The 17,048-nt window shown below is 35.3% G+C and overlaps 1 pseudogene across 1 annotated transcript; it reads left to right on the top strand.

Moving 5' to 3' along the window:
* The first annotated feature begins 4,960 nt into the window (after window positions 1–4,960).
* Window positions 4,961–9,990, top strand: LOC143540546 (oxysterol-binding protein-related protein 1D-like; annotated as a pseudogene). Its single transcript, XR_013136610.1, has 5 exons — window positions 4,961–5,191; window positions 5,327–5,480; window positions 6,318–6,628; window positions 7,404–7,748; window positions 8,749–9,990. The product of XR_013136610.1 is annotated as an oxysterol-binding protein-related protein 1D-like (transcript).
* The last annotated feature ends 7,058 nt before the right edge of the window (window positions 9,991–17,048 follow it).

The raw sequence follows: 17,048 nt of genomic DNA, 5'->3' as shown, positions 1-17,048 counted from the left end.
TTTGCCACACCTCGGTCTAAATGTGTGGCTAAAGGTCGCTTTCGTCACACATTTGTTATTCGTGTGACTAAAAACGCACATGTTAGAACTAAAACACACCTGTTAGAACCTTTAGCCACATATATTAGATTCTTGTGACAAAAAAAACACACATGCTGGAACCTTTAGCAACTCTTATTCAATTTGTGTGACAAAAAACGCAGCTGTTAGCCACATTTTCACAAAAAATGTGATATTTATTAGCCACACTTAATAAACTGTGGCCAAATATTATCTATGCTTATAGTAATTTGTTAATGATGTAGCTAAAGCTAATACATATGGCCACACTTACGGGGTATATGTGATCATAGAGTATTGTTTGTTAGCCACTTATAATTTTTATGTGTAGCTAAAAATTAACGGTGACATTAAGACAAAGCGTGTGATTATTCGTAGTTAATAGTCACACTTTAATTATTTCGTATGTGGCTAAAAATTAATAAATATGGTCACACTTAAAGGTTTATGTGACCATAAAGCATAGTTTGTTAGCCACTTACTAATTTTTATATGTGGCAAAAGATTAACGATCACACCAAAATAAAAAATGTGACTGCTAATAGTTAATAACCACAATTTAATTTCTCATGTGACCAACATTTCACCTCTCCCACTGCCTCAAAAAGTAGCCACGCACCATTTATCAATCTCGTCAGAGCTTTATCCCTCATTCGCGCTTCATCATCAGAAGAGGAATGGGTAATCGACCGTGTACAGGTTCGTTTAAGAGGAATTGGTTATTTTATCTTTAATTCTGCCCTAATTTATGTTTTTTAGTATTTTGTTTGGAAGTCAATTGCTTCGGTTCATTTAGATTTGACAGGATTTATAAATGAGGAAGTCAATTGTGTTTGATGCAGTTAGATTTGTGACACTGAATTGTCAAACTTTCATCAAATTTCTTTGAGTGAGGTAAGTTTGATTTACATTTGTTAGTGTATGCTTGGATGGATTTATATCATCATTTATTTTAGGTAAACACTTGATAGATACTGCTTTTATCATTGATTTTTTTAGTTCCTGTAGTAATTACCCAAAAACTGCTCTAATTCACATCATCAAAATAAGTTAAGGACAGTGATAATGCATCAGATAACATGTTGGGTAGAGAAAAGAAGGCTCCTTTTGACTTTTTGAGAGGCAATTTTGGGAAGTCTACTATCTGTACGATACACCAATTCAATTCTTAATTCTCAGGTTGCTCTAAAACTTTATAAGTTGTATCTACATGGAGTGAACATAATTCTATTCGATTTAGTTATGGGCCCAACTTGAACTGATGAGCTTTGGGGCTTGAATGAATTTGTTTATTTGAAAAGGTGGTTCCGTTAGTCATTAGTTTGAATGTTAGAATAGTCGGTTACCCATCCATTTATAGTCGTTTAATTACTAACTCGGACTCATACAATATCACGTTAGTTCTAGGAAGTAGAAAGATCTGAGAGCCAATATGTTTCTATGTTATATAATATGTTTTAAGCGTATGTTTTGCTACAAAGTGCCTACATATCTATTAAGCTCGCTGCCAAACCAATAATGATAACAACCAAAATATAATATTATTGTTAGAAAAAATATTTGAGTTGTTGTTCTTACATGTAGTCGATCATAATATTTGTACATTTTAATAAGTTTTAGTTTATAATTTTTAAGTATAATCTTATATTCATGGTTTTTTCTCATCTGTTTAGAGCGGATATGTATGCACTCAATATTTGTAGATTAGTCCGTCAATGGTTTACTTTCGTCCTCGTTGATTGTCCAACTGGGGCACATACTTTTGTAATTCGTATTAAAAAAAGATGCATGTTAAGTGCTGAAACGAGCTGTTAAGTGCTGAAACAGACTGAAAAATCGCTAAAACGAGCTGTTTAACATGATGTTTTGCTGTAAAAACGAGTTGTTATGTGCTAAAACGAACTGAAAACCTGCTGAAACGAGCTGTTTAACATGTTTTTTGTTGTTAAAATGAGCTGTTAAGTGCTGAAACGGACTGAAAAATCGCTGAAACGAGTTGTTTAACATGATGTTTGCTGTAAAAACGAGTTGTACGTGATGAAACGAACTGAAAACTTGCTGAAACGAGCTGTTTACATGTTTTTTGCTGTTAAAACGAGCTGTTAAGCGCTGAAACGGACTGAAAAATCGCTGAAACGAGCTGTTTAACATGATGTTTGCTGTAAAAACAAGCTGTTATGTGCTGAAACGAACTGAAAACTTGCTAAAATGAGCTGTTTAACATGTTGTTTGTTGTTAAAACGAGCTGTTAAACGCTAAAACGGACTGAAAAATTCCTGAAACGAGCTGTTTAACATGATGTTTGCTGTAAAAATGAGCTGTTACTTGCTGAAACGAATTGAAAACTTGCTGAAACGAGCTATTTAACATGCTGTTTGCTGTTAAAACGAGCTTTTAAGTGCTTAAACGTACTGAAAAATGGCTGAAACGAGTTGTTTAACATGATGTTTGCTGTAAAAACGAACTGTTACGTGCTGAAACGAACTGAAAACTTGCTGAAACGAGCTTTTAAACATGCTGTTTGCTGTTAAAACGAGCTGTTAAGTGCTGAAACAGACTAAAAAATCGCTGAAACGAGCTGTTTAGCATGTTGTTTGTTGTAAAAATGAGCTTTTTAGTGCTGAAACGAACTGGACTGTAACATGAACTTTAATGATAAAACTAAAACATTTCTTCCGATGTCCTTGTTAAAAAAAATTCCCGAAACCCGTTTTGACCCGTTCCGACCTTGACCCATTTTGACCCGGACCTGTTATGACCCGAACCTTTTGACCATGACCCGTTTCGACCCGAACCAGAACAACATTTTTTTTAGTTGACCCGTTCCAACCCTGACCCGTTTTGACCCTAACCTGTTCCGACCCATAACCCGTTTCGACCCAACCCAACCCATTTTCCACCCCTATGTTTAATGTATATCGACGGGTTATGCGAGTTGTACCTCTTAAGACACAATTTAAAATTATATGCATAATGGGCCATTAGAGATTTCAAGGCCCAATATGGCCCATTAGGACATGTATGACTTGTTTTTGTCTATTATGGTATAATATGACTCCCTATAACACGATATAACCATTAAATATCTAATGTTACATATCACATGCCACAATAGGCCACTAAGAGATTTCAAGCCCTAATATGGCACATTAGAGCGACCATGACATGAAAAAGGCTATAATGGGCCACTAACACCAACAAGACCCAATAAGACTTATTGATGAAAGTATCACATGTTATCGGCCATTAACATCTAACTATGACTAATGACATTCCTATACAACCTTCTTAGAGCAACTATGATGTGATAAAAGCTATAATGGGCCACAAACACCAGTTAAGGTCCAATAAGGCCCATTGATGAAAGTATGACATATTATTGGGCGTTAACCAAACTATGACTCACTAAACTCATATTCAACCCTTTTAGAGCAACTATGATATGATAGAGACTACAATGGGTCACTAACGACAATCAAGGCCCAAGACGGCCCATTAATGCAAAGTATGACATGCTACTGGGCGTTAACACCAACTATGAGTCACTACACTCCTATACAATCTATTAAATTAACTATGACATGATATAGATATATTGGGCCATTAACAACAATCAAGGCTCAATATGTTCCATTAATAAAAGTATAACATGTTATTGGGCGTTGACACATGACTATGGCTCACTACACTCATATACAACCTCCTTGTAGCGACTATGACGTGATAGGTGATATAATGGGCCACTAATACCAATCAACGCCATTTGATGAGACCAACTATGACACACTACACTCCTATATAACTTGTTAATGTAACTATGACATGATAGAAACCATATTGGCCATTAACAATCGAGGTCCAATAAGGCCCATTGATGAAAGTATGACATATTATTGGGCATAACCAAACTATGACTCACTAAACTCATATTTAACCCTTTTAGAGCAACTATGATATGATAGAGACTACAATGGGTCACTAACAGCAATCAAGGCCCAAGACGGCCCATTAATAATAGTAAGACATGTTATCGAGCGTTGACACATGCATATGGCTCACTACACTCATATACAACCCTCTTGTAGCAACGGGGATATGATAGATGCTATAATAACCGCTAATACCAATCAAGGCCAATTGATGAATGTATAACATGTTGGGCCATTGACACAAATCAAGGCCAAATAAGGCCTATTGACGAAAGTATGGTGTGTTTTAGTTGTTAACACCTAACTATGACTAATGACACTTCTATACAACTCTTTTTGAGCAGCTGTGACATGATAGATGCTATAATGAGACTCTAACACCGATCAAGAACTAGTATGACCCACTAATGAAAGTATGGTTTATACAACTCTTTTAGAGCAACTATAAATATTACTTGTATTTATTTTATATGTTTTTATATTTAAAATACAATTTCTTGTATTATTTAAGGTTTAATTAGTTGTTATATATATATATATATATGTATATACTATCTTAAAATATATAAAGGAAGGATAATAACCTAGTACAGCCACCACAACAACCATACCATATTTTCACTAAGTCTACGGAAGTGAAGACGGAGGATCTTAGGGGACGACTCAAGCGGTGTTTTACTGTAGGAGTTAATTGGTGGTGGATCTGTTAAACAGAGGCATCAAGGCTGTGTATGTTAACAAACCGATAACTACAAGTCGATTATATGTTAACCCCTAAGTTTTTCCAGGAAGATAGTCTCTCTTTTCATGGTTCGTTTTTTAACCTGTTTTCGTTTGTTGCCTTTTGTTTTGTTCGTTACTGAAATTTAGTTTACTTATTAATAATGTTTTAAGATGTGCTTCTTATCGAGGTAGAGAAAATTGTGGAACAAGTTCTTCATCAAATGAAAAGGACTCTTTCTTATCAGGCTATGCTGGAACTGAAATTAATTTAATTTAAAAGAAGAGGCAGTTTACCTGAACCAAAGGAAAAAGAAAGACCTGTTGGATTATGGTCTATTATTAAAGATAACATTGGAAAGGATTTATCTGGTGTTTGTCTCCCTGTTTATTTTAATGAACCGCTTTCTTCATTGCGAAAATGCTTTGAGGATTTGGAGTATTCTTGTTTGGTTGATCGAGCATTGGAATGGGGAAAGCAGGTCAGGTATTTACGTTTAAAATATCCATATAAACTTAAACTGTTAAAATTTTTGACAGTTGATCTTGAAAAAAGTAATCATATTTTGCATCTTGTAATTTGAATTTTAACTGACATTAAACTTGTATTAATACAGGGGAATGATTTGATGAGAATATTATGCATTGCAGCTTTTGCTGTTTCTGGTTATGCATCAACAGAAGGTAGACAATGCAAACCCTTTAATCCTCTTCTCGGGGAGACTTATGAAGCAGATTATCCAGATAAGGGCCTACATTTCTTTTCCGAAAAGTTTAATTATTTGATTATTTAGGGGCAATTTCATAGAATAGTAACCAAGTTTCAAAAGTGTTTCAATTAGGTCACTCAACTTTAAAAATTGTTCGAATTAGGTCACTCAACTTTCATTTTTTATTAAATTAACGGTTTTAACATGTTTTTTTAACGTTTTTATTTTTTGTTTCACATAGGAAATCTTTTTTTTTTATGTTGACGTTGAGTGGCGACGTGGATTCTATTTTTTATTTTTAAATTTAAATATAATTAACGTTTTTTAATTTTTTTAAAATATAACTACATATATTACAAATTCCGACCACCACATCTTATCCTTCATTTCTTTATTAACAAACAAAAAAAATCGGTGAGACTAGATTTGAAGATTTAGTGGCCTGAATTGAGAAAAATATACATGAGTGATCTAATTGGAACACTTTTGAAAGTTGGTTACTATTCTATGAGATATACGCTATATAAGTTTTGTAAATCTGTCCAAAAACATGTCTAATGATTTCCCTTAATATTTTGAAAAGACAAAATTGCTCTTAAGTTTTGTAAAGACAAAAAATTCCCCTGTATCATTATGAATTTTTGTTTCTATTAAATCTTGTATTTTCAAAAACTTATGGGTATATTTGTCATTTTGTATAATATGGTTGGATTATGTATAAAATGAAACAAATACATCATTGGGTGGCCTATAAAGTAATTTTTAGATATGGTAGTTCTTGAATATGCTTACAAATATCTGGAATTATGTAAAAAAGGATTTTTATGCTATAGATTTAAAAATAAAGTAGAGGATCTCATTATTAAGTTTAACAAGTTTAATGATTGTTGCATATTATAGGTGAGTCACCATCCTATGATTGTTGCGTGTCATTGTGAGGGCATAGGCTGGAAATTTTGGGCAGATTCCAATCTTAAGGGAAAATTTTGGGGGCGTTCTATACAACTCGATCCTGTGGGTGTCCTTAAACTACAGTTTGAAGATGGTGAAACATTTCAATGGAGTAAAGTAACTACCTCCATATACAATATTATTCTTGACAAAATTTACTGTGATCATTATGGTACAATGAGAATCACGGGTAGCGGTAAATATTCTTGCAAACTCAAGTTCAAGGAGCAATCAATCATAGAAAAAAATCCACATCAGGTAGTTATAACTTCTTAATACGGGTCAAATGGGTCCGGGTTAAAACGGGTAAATTGTGTAACACTGATCTTGGACTTGTGAACGAACCGAACGAACACGAACGTGACATGTTCGTGCTCCTTTTAACTTGAATCGAATAAAGGACCGAACACAAACAATTAAACGAACGGTGCACGATCATACATGAATAGACGTAACCGAACATAGATGAACAAAGATAACCAAGCGAATACCAATTAAAATTAAACGTGAACGTCAATCTGTTGGGCGTAAAAATAATAAAACTAGACCAAATTGTAGTGGGTTCAAAAATTATAACTGAATTATGCATACAAACTTTAAAACACGCAAACTAACAATGTCCATAAACGAACATAATGAACAAATATAAATAGGCGTAAATGACGACAAACGAACGTCAGAAGAGACATGTGTTCATGTTCGTTTGTTTCATAAATAAATGAACACAAGCAAACTTCCTGCCAAACATTTCACGAAAGATTTACTGAATATTCGACTCATTTACAGGACTAACTGGTCTAGATGGGTCAGGCGACCCACATATGCTTTTTCTTTAAATGTCATAAATAATTACTATATTACGTTAGAATATATTAATTATGATTAGAGTCTTAAATACTAATTTATTAATTCGGGTCAGGACTCAAATAGGTATTGGGCGAAAATTGATAAGTTTTTCTAACACTTTTTTATGTAATTTTTAAATAATTAATATATAGAATAAGTTTGTGCAAAGTACAATGTTATTACACAGGTTCATGGGTTTGTACATGATAACACAACACGCGAAAAGGTAGCAATGTCAATAGGAAAATGGGATGAAGCAATGTACTATGTACTAGGATATCCAACAACAAAACCGAAAGTATATGATCCTATGACAGAAGCTGTGTTATTATGGAAAAGAGATAAATCTGCTACTAAAACAAGATATAATTTCACACCATTTGCAATATCTTTGAATGAAATTACGCCTGGTTTAAGGGACAGACTGCCACCAACCAACTCTAGGCTCCGACCTGACCAACGCCATTTGGAAAATGGTGAATATGAGCTGGCAAATAAGGAGAAGCTGAGACTCGAGCAGTTGCAGAGACAGGTATGATTTTAGTTTTTTGATTTTAAGGGTGTGTAGACCCTGGTCCAAACCGTTGACCGAAACTGGGTCTGGACTTAGGTGGTTATGTAAGGTCCGGGTCTTGCCATCTTGGTTCATGGCATGATAAAGATTTGATTTTCGGTTCACTCTGGTTTGGTCTGATTTGGGACCGAAGTGGTTCTAAACCGGAGGTTCGTTCCGGTCCTGTCCTGTTTTGGACTATTTCAGTGAAGGGTGTAAACGACTCGGGTGTACATGTAACCGAAAAAACCAAATCCAAACAAAACCCGACGGTTTGATTTTATGTTTTTGTAAAAACCAAACCGAATTTATTGATTAATAAATTGTGTAACCCAAGTTTGTTAGCTCAAATGTATAATCATCAATAAATTATTAACTATTAAATACATTTAGGCCCAAATAGATTATTTTGGACCAGTTTTTACTCGGCCCAAAAATTTCAAGCCCAAATGACAAAACCGAAAAAACCAAAAACTTGAAAAACTGACCAATGCACGCCCCCTTCCATGCAGCTTGTTTAGCTTAACCGATCTTGAACTTCGACTCCATATATTCAAGCTTGGCTCATTTATTATATTATAAGTATTTGATTATTTGGAATTGCTTCGATAACCAATGCGGCTCTCAATGTTATTTATATACTTAACAAATGTTTTTATATTTTTTCATAATTATAGTTTTTTATGTATAACATAATATATATTGTTCAGTTTTTTTTATCATAACTATGCATATAACTATTTTGGAACATAAATTTATTATATTAATAAAACTTATTATATAAGTGTAAATAATAGCTCGTAAGCTCACGATTTTAGCCGAGCTCAAAATGTTTATATAAAACACCTTATTCTTCCACTCTCAGATAATCATATAACCAGTTTGGATGAATAATTTCAAACACCCTCAAAACAACTTAATGCTATATGCATATTTGTAATTTAAGACTTGGATAACGGTTATTTGTTTATGTGAACAGGCAAGAAAACTGCAAGAAAGAGGACGTGCGTATTAAGAAAAAGTACTTGACAGCTGTAAAATCAGCCAGTGCACATTGGCCCGTTTGAACGCAAACGAGGTATGAAAAGTTGCAGCAGATGCTGTAAAAAGAGCACGAGTTTTTTGTGTACGTTTGTTTAAATTTAACCGAACAAGTGAACGGGCATGCACTCTTAAACAGACATATTGTCTTGTTCTTGTTCATTAGTTATGAAAATTTATGTGTTGGTTTGTCAAACTTTAACCTAACACAAGAACTAACACAAAGACTTAAACAAATGGATTTTACGTTCTTGTTTTTTGCCAAGAAAATAAAGGTATTCGTGTTCAATTGTTAAGAAAATAAACGTGTTTGTTTGTTAAGAAATAAGCGTGTTTGTGCATGTATGTTAAGAACATAAACGGTTTCGTGTTCATCCATTACGCAAATAACCGAGTTTGTTCGATAAGAAATTAAACGAGTTCATGTTGGGTCGTTTCACTTTAACAGGATACTAAACAATTGATTTTAGAGGTAATTAGTTAAAACACCATATATGAATCAACCATGCGGACAAATAAATTAGTAAGAAAATATGGTTTCTGACCCGGCCGACTTATGGTTATATTAGTTTTTATTGCAGTACAACTCGGCTTGTCTTGAATGTTTTAAATTACCAAGTGATATTTATATTTACCTCTTTGCGTGTTACTTTATTTTGGTATTACATGAACTGCAAAATCATATCTTAAATTTATAACCTTCATGAGTTGTTTTTTGATTGTCAGGTAATCAGGTATCGTCAAGATTTACCATCCAGGACACAACCGAACAAGTAAATTTTGCGCATGCAAGGCTTCGAAATTGAATGCTCAGTGAAAAATTTCTGGTTGGTTTTTGGGCTGCTCCCCGGAAGTTCTGCAGTGGACAAGACTCCTCAGACCATGGCGCTTCGCTGTCCAGATACTTTTAGAGTAAAGCCATTCTTGCAATATATGTAATTAATGGTATGAATTCATGTTAACATGTTTATGTATTGCAGCCGCTATTTGCTGTAACTTACCTACCTTAGGAGGTCTTTCGTGATGCGGAAGTTGCTGCTTCCACTTTAATGTGCGGTTAAGAGTTTAGTTTTGATTATTCTATTTATTCTTATTTTGAAGAGTAAACTTAGTTATTCAATATGCTGGATTAATCTGGTTTGCATGAAGTTATTCTCGGAACCGCCGCATCGCGCGGGTATCTACTAGTATATATATATATATATATATATATATTTACACTAACAACTCTTTATTTTAATTATTAAAAATAAAACAAAAATTAATTCTATTTAGTTCATATTAATTTCACTTCCTCAAAAATTTCAAATTAAATTCACCCTTCTTTTCTTCAAAAAATTTTGAATTACTCTCCCATTCTTAAATCTAATTTAACCATATATTTAACCTACTTTTTTTTCTTTCTCTTCATTCCTTATTATTCTTCTTCTTCATCTTTTTACACTCATCATAATCCTCAATCATTATTTCTGTAACTCACTCTATTCTTTACCAAATCCTTTGATTTCGGGCTTTAATCTAATTATTTTTGCGAGAGGAATTCACGTGTGGTGTTGGTTTCCATCAATTCTATCTCGATTTTTGCCGGATTCGTGTTGAGTGTGAAGAACCCTAAGAACCAAGTTTGGGGATTTTTAATTTTAAGTGTTATTTCTTGTAATTGAAGCTTAGTACATCTTCTTTCATCACTAAAAAGGTATATATTTCACTTGTTTGATGACAACAGTTTGCTGACAGATTTGTTTTTGTTTATTTATTGATATGTAACTTGATGTTAAACGATTATTACTGAACGATTTTTGATTCTAGGATATAGCACTAAGAGTCTAGTTTCCGGAAAGGTAAAGTTTGTAATTTTTGGACGCGTTTTGTATAGTTTTTTTGATTTTACAAAAACACTGGTCAAAGCTGATTCGGGGAGTTATATTTTGGCATGTCTTTCCGACACCATAACTCCCTAATGACAAAACCAAAAGGGTTGTTTCTAGTTCTGAAAGTTAGTATTATGAGTTTTGAAGACAACCCAATTGGTTTTGCACAATTTAGATTAATGAGTTGGTAGAACCATTAAACAAGTGTTTGTTGTGCAATCTACTGAACTGTTGGTACATATCTGTAATGGTTGAATTATTGTGAGTTTTGTATGTATGAGAAAAATATAATAAAATTTTTTTGAGAAACCTAATTCATATATTCTACTATGGTAAACTTTTTAGAATTTATACTTAATCTTTTCTTAGTGAATAAAATAAGTTTGTACATGCTATAATCTGTCTCGTGAACTAAGTGATCATAAGTTAAGTTGTATGATGAATGTTTGGTTGATTTGCCATGACACGATGTGTGAATACATGTTAGGACTTTTTAGTATAGTTGACATTTATTATTATCACCAACGAGTCGTTGATTCAAGTTTTTGTTTGTGTATACATTATGTCTAATGTGATTGTGCGTGATAGTCGCTGTGCTTTGAGGTTTTGCCTCACATTAACCCTTTACTAGTTATGATGCTAATATTTTAACAATTTTAGGTTCAAAAAGTTAGAGCCGAAATGGAAAAAGATTAAAGGAAGTAAAGAAATGAGTTGGAAGAACCAGTGCAGCGAATGGAATAAATGGAAAACGAACTTAAGGAAAATGAAGAAAGGAGGCAAAACATTTGATGAGTTTATGAGAAACTTTGAGGTCGGTAGTAATTAGTAGTAGTTTCAAATATTTTGAATTTATAATTATTAGTGAAGGTTTGTTAATGTAAACTTGTTTTGAATTTATGTTATTGGGTTTGTTAAACTTATGGAAAAATCACTATGTGTGACCAAAAGTATGACAAAACCTACAAAAGCATTATGTGTGACAAATGGTAAGACAATGGCCACACCACAAACTACAAAAGAGTGTTTGACTGGCAAGTTCACATTTTTAGCCACATTGAGAATAACCTCTAGTGTCTATATGATATAATTAGCCACACAATACCTCACTATGTGTGACGAAAAGTTTGACAATAGCCACACATTAAATTACGAAAAGCATTAAGTGTGACAAACGGTAAGACAATAGCCACACTATAATCTACAAATGAGTGTTTGAGTGGCAAGTAAACATTTTTAGCCACTTTTAATGTAATATCCAGTGTCTATATAATATAATTAGCCACACTATTATTAAATTTAAGTGGCCATTGCTTTGCTATATCCACACGGTATAGGTCACAATGCACGCTTAACACAACACTATTGGCCACATTATTATAAAATTCATGTGGCTCTATACGTGCAATGGTCACTCATAGTAAATAGTCATGTGGCCATTTTCTACCGTTTAGCCACACTTATTGGAGAGGCTTCTTGATGGCCAGCAACTAATGCCTATACCCTTTAGCTACACTTATAACCACATCATACCCACAGTGTCGCGACCTTTGGTCACATATGACCTGAACCAAATGTGTGTGGCTAAAGGCCTACGGCCACACTTTTTTCGTGTGACCAAAGGTCAATTTTCATGTAGTGTAGAACTTAGGTTATTTTAATAAATGGACAAGTTGTTAATTGTTATTGTATTTCTCTTGTATTTCTTGTTACAAACTTGTGTACTTGATGTTTAAATTAACTAATGATAATATTGTCACGTAATAGTGTCACAGGTGTTTCGAGCAATCTGTACGTCACACTCGAGCGTATTCTGCTTTAGCCGTGGTGTTACAGATTGGTATCAGAGTCATGACTATAAGATAGGACATTAGACATAATGTTCTAGTTGGTTATATCTTATTTTTGTTTATTTAGGGTTGTATGTTAGATATTATGTGGGCCTTATTTGATTGTTCAAAGCACTTACTTGATACTATTATACTGATGATTCAATTACTTCAATTACACAAGCACACACAAGTCCAAGGATTATGCTTAACGCAAAGATTTTCAATCTCAGTAATCAAATTTTCAATTTTTGGTTGTCTAATATTTCTTATTCTTAAAGATGGTTCGTTATGGCGGGTATGTAGTAAACTGTAAGGGAGACGTGCTTGGTTTCCGAACTCTTGACACCAAAGTTATTGAAACCTAAGGATAAGCAATGGGCATAAATCCCAATCAGACGTGGAACCTGGTTGCTTACCAGTAGAGTTAGGAAAAGGGCATGAACTCTATTAAGCCAAAGCATACCACTTTTAACGCCATATGAATCACAACATTAAGTTTTCAAACGTGACCATGTTCACTGAGTAAAAAGAATATGGTTACACTCTTCGGATGTCATACAAGTCATGGTGATTCATGCGACGTGTGACATCCGACTCTCTATGTTTTACAATGTGTTTAAACAAAAAGTCTGTCAAGTCGTGGTGATACACGAATACTCAGCTTTCGGTTCGATTTAGTTATGCATTTTTGAAACAAGAATAGTCAAGTTTCAACTCACTTTCTTTATTTATATATTCATTTACGGTTTAATTTTAAATTTACGAAATGTATTAGCTGAATTTCAATACGAATAATTATTTACTTTACAGTTACGGTTTAAAAATTGAAAATTCGAAAAGTCATGGTGATACATGAATGGTCGAATTTCAATTCGATCACTTTGTTATTTTATTCATTTAAATACTACATTTTAGAATTAAAAATTTGAAAGGTCATGGTGTTACATGAATGGCCGAATTCAATTCGATTACCTTATTGCTATATTCATTTACCCTTACGTTTTAGTATTGAAAATTCAGAAAGTCATGGTGGTTCATGAACACTCGATTTTCAATTCAATTTCATTATTTATTGTAAGTAATATTTTTTTCCATATGGTTATTCAATAATTTATGAGATTTTCGTCTATTGAAATGTGAAAACTCATGACGTCTCATGGGAATTCCAATTTTGATTTCAAACCTTCGCTGGATCCACGGTAATCCCTTCAGGATTAATCATATGACATAGGAACTGCACTTCTCGCAACCTAAATGCACACTTCGAAAACTTAGCGTACAACTTATATTTCTTTAGAGTCTCCAATACCTCCCTCAGATGCTCAGCATGATCAGACTCGCTCTTTAAATAAATCAATATATCATAAATGAAAACGATAACTGACTTATCCAACATCGGCCGACACACCCTATTTATCGCATCCATAAATGCTGCAGGAGCATTCGTTAGACCGAATGACATCACGAGAAACTCGTAGTGTCCATACCGCGTCCGAAACGCTGTTTTAGGGATGTCTGACTCTTTCACTTTCAGCTGATGATAGCCTGATCTGAGATCTATTCGGGAAAACCAACTCGAACCTTGCAGTTGGTCAAACAAATCGTCAATCCGTGGCGGCGGATATTTTTCTTCGCCATAAGTTTGTTCAACTCATGATAGTCAATGCACATTCTCATACTTCCGTCCTTCTTCTTAACAAATAACACCGGTGCGCCCCACAGTGAAACACTTGGTCTGATAAAACCTTTGTCGAGGAGTTCTTACAGCTGGGACATCAATTCTTTCATCTCGGATGGCGCTAGACGGTAAGGCGCTTTCGCGGCGGGTTGGGCTCCTGATATTAAATCTAACTGGAATTCTATCTCTCGCTCCAGTGGCAACCCCGGAAGATCCTCAGGAAAAACTTTTGGGTAGTCGCACACGATAGGAATATCTTTCATTCCTTTCATCTCGGCTGTAGAGTTGACAACATACGCCAGGAAGGCACTGCACCCTCGTCATAACAAACCTTCGGCTTTTATCATTGAAATGAAATTAAGCCCAGAACTCTCCTTATTACCATAAACCATCACCGCACTACCATCCAAGGGCTTTAACCTTATTATCCTACTCTTAGCTTCAAACTCAGATAACCAATCCATTCCCAAAACCACATCGAACCCTCCTAAGGTCATAACACACAAAGTAACAGGGAACTCATGTCCCTCTAATTCTATCTTACAATCCTTAACCATTCTCAATATTTTAACCGAGGTGTCACTAGCGGTTTTTACTATAAAGGTTTCATACACTCGGCAACATTTCATGTTAGCTAATTCACTAAATGTCGTAGCTACAAAACTCTTTATTGCACCTGAATCAAACAACATAGAAACGGAAACACTGTTTACTAGAAACGTACCAGTGACAACGTCCGGGATCTGCTTGGCTTGTTCTTGAGTCAAAATATAAGCCCTGGTCTTTGGTCTTGATGGCTCAACATCCTTTTTACTGCCTCCTCCAGCCTCAGTACACTCCCTGGCTATGTGGCCTGTCTTACCGCACCGGAAACATGCCGGTTTCACACTGCACTCATGAGCATAGTGTCCCATCTTCCCACACTTATAACAGGCGTTTGATTCAATATGCGCTCTTCTCCATGCGGCTTTCCATATTTATAACAAACATCTGATCCCTTACTCCACTTGCACTCACCACCGTGCATCTTACCACATGTTTTATACGATCCCTTCTCTCGCACCTTCTGCTTCTTATCCTTGGAGTTCCACAACTGAGTACCGGGTCCTTTAGCATGATTGACCTACTTCTTATCCTTTCTCTCTTCCCCAAACCACAACATCATCCACAGTCAGGTCCTCATAAACCATCTCAGCGAGTTCTACTGCTGAATCAAACGTAGCGGGTTTATTCGCCCTGACTAGCGTTCGGACATTCTGTGGCAGTCCTCTCACATAGCATTTGATCCTCTTGGCCTCAGTGTTAACCATATCAGGCACCAACCTAGACATTCGGTTGAACTCAGTGGTATACTCACGGTGTGTCATCTTTCCCGCCTTCAAGTTCAGGAACTTCATCTCCGCCCTTTCAACTTCGGAATCAACACAGAACCTCTTCATTACCAATTCCTTCAAGTCATCCCACCACATCGCCTTAATCTCTTCCCGACTCCTTTGCTCAACCGACTCCCACCAGTACATTGCTTCATCACCGAATGATTGGGTAGCATAACCCACAACTTTATCGGGACGACACTCGCTAATTCGGATAACCTTGTCCATTGCGGTTACCCATTGAGAGTAGCGATTGCATCTCCCAAACCAGTTAGCTTCGGCGGGTCGCAGCGTTTGAACGACTTATAGTTACACCCGCCTCGGCCTCTCTTCCCGTAATCAACTTTCATGAGTCGAACTTCACTTGAATCACCCTTCTCCCTCTCTTCATCTTTCTTTCCATTGTCACCAGATCTTTCAGCAGTTCCTGCATGACTTCCAGCAGACTTTTTAGGGTTCAAGTTCTTCACAGTAGCTGCTACAGCTTGAGCAATGGTAGCTTGAACAGTAGGGTTAAGTTGATACCCCTCGTTGTTGCTCGGATTTCGTCCAGATGCACTTCCTTCTTCTCCGGTGATAGTGGCTGTTCTTACAGAAGGTTCTCGGACAATGCGTGGCCTGCCATGACATCCCGTACGACTTCCTTGCCTAATAGTCGTCCTTGCTCCAGGAATTCGTATTCTATAAGGAAACACAAACATCATCACTCAAGGAACTATTTAGTACAAGGATAGTAAGGCTAACAGGTAATAACAGTGGCCAGCTGTGATTAGCTGATCACGTTACTTTCCGTGTCCTATACACTTCCCTTTATGAGTCTATTTGTGCTAAGTTGTACTTTTAAACAGTTAACCAATCAGACAATCAATTAATCTTATCCCAAACATTCACATATCCTTTCTTTAGCAATTACGCTAACGTCAATATACATTATTATTAACCATACACTTTACCTTTACTGAACTTGCTTGAGTGACACATGGCTATCTTGAACTAGCATCTTCTTTCTTTTCTTATTTTATCCTCATTCTCTGTTCGATTCTAATCATGTAGGATGATTAATTCTCTCAAACTTTGCTCTGATACCAACTTGTAAGGCCCCGTTACCGGTGACCTACTTTGGTCGTTGGATTTTGTTGGGTCAAAGATTTGACATGATATGACTTAAGAGAGATTGGAATCTTCTCCACACTCCTCATATATGGTTAAGTATGGAAACCGAGCACACTTGGACCTCCTAGCAAGGTTTTACATGTCTTAGCAAGGTATTTTTCCTATCTGGAAAGGTTATCTTCTTGAAGTCTTCTCCAAAACAGAATTTCCTAAAAATTGGTTCAGCGAAGGTTTTCAAATCAAAATCCTATATCCTTTTCGTTTGAAACCTTGGCACAAATCTAAGCTACGACTCTCTGATAGAGATCAAAAGCAACAAGATGATTTTGATTCTTGTTTTTTAACAGTTTTTGGAATGGAAACGGAATATC

Source organism: Bidens hawaiensis, unplaced genomic scaffold (genome assembly GCF_021521415.1).
Source record: "Bidens hawaiensis isolate Kalapana, Puna unplaced genomic scaffold, B.hawaiensis_p1.1 tig00012275_1, whole genome shotgun sequence".
NCBI lineage: Eukaryota > Viridiplantae > Streptophyta > Magnoliopsida > Asterales > Asteraceae > Bidens > Bidens hawaiensis.
The sequence above is the reverse complement of the archived record's forward strand: the minus strand, read 5'-3'. Positions and strand labels throughout refer to the sequence as shown.